Source organism: Syzygium oleosum, unplaced genomic scaffold (genome assembly GCF_021117445.2).
Source record: "Syzygium oleosum isolate NSW1041296 unplaced genomic scaffold, Sole_v2.1 Sole_v2.50, whole genome shotgun sequence".
In the NCBI taxonomy this organism is placed as follows: domain Eukaryota; kingdom Viridiplantae; phylum Streptophyta; class Magnoliopsida; order Myrtales; family Myrtaceae; genus Syzygium; species Syzygium oleosum.
Window position 1 is genome coordinate 902,197 of NW_026607534.1, and position 3,496 is coordinate 905,692.

Below are 3,496 nucleotides of genomic sequence, written 5' to 3' on the forward strand. Positions count from 1 at the left end.
GCAAGAGTTTATTTTCGTGGCTAAATCCGTGACTAATTAGTCACGGATTTAGCCACGAATTTAAAAAAAATGCCCACACACGCCTAAGTCATTTTTTTTAAAATTCGTGGCTAAATCCGTGACAAATTTGCCACGGATGAAATTCGTGGCTAAATCCGTGGCAAATTTGCAACGGATTTAGCTACGAATTTAATTTATACTTGCATATATATGAAATTCGTGGCTAAATCCATAGTAAATTTGCCACGGATTTAGCCACGAATTTCATTTTTACTAGCCTTTAACGAAATTTGTGACTAAATCCATGGCAAATTTGCCAAATTTGCCACGAATTTGAAAAAAAATGAATTAGGCGTGTGTGAGCATTTTTTTATGAAATTCGTGGCTAAATCCGTGGCAAATTTGCCACGGATTTAGCCACGAATTTCGTTAAAGGCTAGTAAAAATGAAATAGGCGTTTGTGGGCATTTTTTATGAAATTCGTGGCTAAATCCGTGGCAAATTTGCCACGGATTTAGCCACGAATTTCATAAAAAATGAATTGCGGGCATTTTTTTTTAAAATTCGTGGCAAATTTGCCACGGATTTAACCACAAATTTCATAAAAAATGCCCACACACACCTAATTCATTTTTTTTCAAATTCGTGGCTAAATCCGTGGCAAATTTGCCACGAATTTAGCCACGAATTTCGTTAAAGGCTAGTAAAAATGAAATTCGTGGCTAAATCCATGGCAAATTTGCCACGGATTTAGCCACGAATTTAAAAAAAATGAATTAGGCTTGTGTAGGCATTTTTTTATGAAATTCGTGGCTAAATCTGTGGCAAATTTGACACGGATTTAGCCACGAATTTCATATATAGGCAAGTAGAAATTAAATTCGTGGCTAAATCCGCGGCAAATTTGCCACCGATTTAGCCACGAATTTCATAAAAAATGAATTGCGGGCATTTTTTTAAAATTCGTGGTTAAATTCGTGGCAAATTTGCCACGGATTTAGCCACGAATTTTAATAAAAATGACTTAAGCGTGTGTGGGCATTTTTTTGAAATTCGTGGCTAAATTCGTTGCAAATTTACCATGGATTTAGCCCTGAATTTCATTTTTACTAGCATTTAACGAAATTCGTAGCTAAATCCGTAGCAAATTTACCATGGATTTAGCCACGAATTTGAAAAAAAATGAATTTGGGCATTTTTTATGAAATTCGTGGCAAATTTGCCACGGAATTAGCCACGAATTTCATAAAAAAATGAATTGCGGGCATTTTTTTTTTAAATCCACGGATTTAGTCACGAATTTTAAAAAAATGACTTAGGCGTGTGTGGGCATTTTTTACGAAATTCGTGGCAAAATCCGTGGCAAATTTCATTTCCACCAGCCTATAATGAAATTCATGGTTAAATCCGTGGCAAACTTGCCACGGATTTAGCCACGAATTTTTTAAAAAAAAAAAGCCCACAATTCATTTTTTTTCAAATTCATGGCTAAATCCGTGGCAAATTTGCCACAGATTTAGCCACGAATTTCATTTCTACTAGCCCACACACGCCTAATTCATTTTTTTTCCCGACAATAACGTTTCAGTAACAATAATAGCAATAATAATAATCAACAACAACAACACAACAACAACAACAACAACAAACAACAATAATAATAATAATAATAATAATAACAATAACAACAACAACAACAACAACAATACTAATAATTACGACAACAACAATAATAATAAATATGACAACAACAATAAACTCTTGTCATAATAATAATAATAATAATAATTATGACATAATTAGTAAAAAGTCTCAAAAATCTAAATCTTCATCTTCACCTTCGTCTTCATCTTGATCTTCATCTTCTTATTGAGCATCATCGTCATCATCATCATCATCATCCTCATCATCCTCTGTCTCAAAATCAGATTCTGCAACACCTTCTAAATTTGATTCGCGAATTTCAGTTAGATCTACATCTATCATTGCTCCACATGGATCTCGTAGAGTTGGAATGTTATATTACTCAGTTTGAACCGTGTTACAAACTTCCTCTTGTTGATATGCTGTATCCTTCCAGTGTTCCTCGATTTTTCTTCGTGCTTTGATTTTACATACAGCCAACCAATCAATTTTGTCACGTTTCAAACTAGGATATGATGCATAATATACTTGAATTGCTTGTTGTGCCAACACAAATGGTTCATATTTCATATACATTTTCTTGTGATTTATTTCAACCAAATTAAACTTCGTATGCACCTTCATTCCTTTGACGGGGTCGAACCACATGCACTTAAATAACACAACCCGCATTAATGGTCCGGGGTACTCTATCTCCATGATTTCATCCAACAAGCCATAAAAATCATTTTTTGAACTGCCACCATTGGATAATCGAACACACACACCACTATTCATTGTGGCTTTTCCTATTCCATATTCTTGAGTGTGAAAATTATACCCGTTTATGAAATATGCTGGCCAAGTTCGTACTCTTGACTTTGGACCCCATGACAGATAATATAGCAATCCTTGCTCTTCAACTTGATCATGATTACTGTGAACCTAAGGTCACACACAAAAAGTCAATAATATATATTTAAATGATGTATAAAATATTAATAACTTGGTTTTGGTCCATAGGCAACTTACATATGTTTTGAACCATGCTGCAAATTGTTCATCGCACAAACGGTCAAACTCATTTGGTGGTAGTCCATACATTGAAGTTTGAAAAATCCTATTAACAATTTACATTTATATATTAGTAAATATTTGACACGCAATACATATATTAGCGACGAATTTATTTTTCGTTGCAAATTACGTCGCAAAATTAGCGACGAAAAAAAATAAGTCGCTAACTCCGTCGCAAATTAGCAACAAATACTTTTTCGTCGCAAATTCCGTTGCAAATTAGCGACAGATTTTTTTCGTGGAAAATTCCGTCGCAAATTAGCGACGACATTTTTTTCCGTCGAAAATTAGCAACGGAAAAAAAATTCGTCGCAAATTTGCGATGAATTTTTTTTCGTGGCAAATTCCTTCGCAAATTAGCGACGACATTTTTTTTCGTCTCAAATTAGCAACGGAAAAAAAATTCGTCGCTAATTCCGTTGCAAATTAGCCACGAATTTTTTTTCGTGGCAAATTCCGTTGCAAATTAGCCATGGAATTTTGTCCGTCGCAAAATTCGTCGCAAATTCCGTCGCTAATTAGCGACGAAAAATTATTCGTCGCTAATTTTCGTGGCTAAATCCTTATTTTTTTGTAGTGAAAATTCTCTACATGCCTAGATGTCTTTGAGAGATTATTAGTATGTTTTGTTGCATCTTGAATGAGAAATGTGGGAAAATGATAAAATTAGGCATAAAAGGGTATTTTGGTAAATTTTGTTGTCTTGGTAAAGAAGAATTTCAAATTTTACAGAATAAAGAGAGGCTATGAACAGTATTAATTTATGATTTTTAATGTTAATTAGTGGGTTATTAAG

General features: G+C 33.9%; 1 long non-coding RNA gene across 1 annotated transcript; it reads right to left on the reverse strand.

Moving 5' to 3' along the window:
• Nucleotides 1-1,828: 1,828 nt before the first annotated feature.
• On the reverse strand, nucleotides 1,829-2,744 carry LOC130136810 (uncharacterized). The gene is made up of 3 exons (XR_008815537.1): nucleotides 2,656-2,744; nucleotides 2,465-2,568; nucleotides 1,829-2,102 (listed from the first exon to the last, which is right to left on the reverse strand). It is a non-coding gene; the product is annotated as an uncharacterized LOC130136810 (long non-coding RNA).
• Nucleotides 2,745-3,496: the final 752 nt, after the last annotated feature.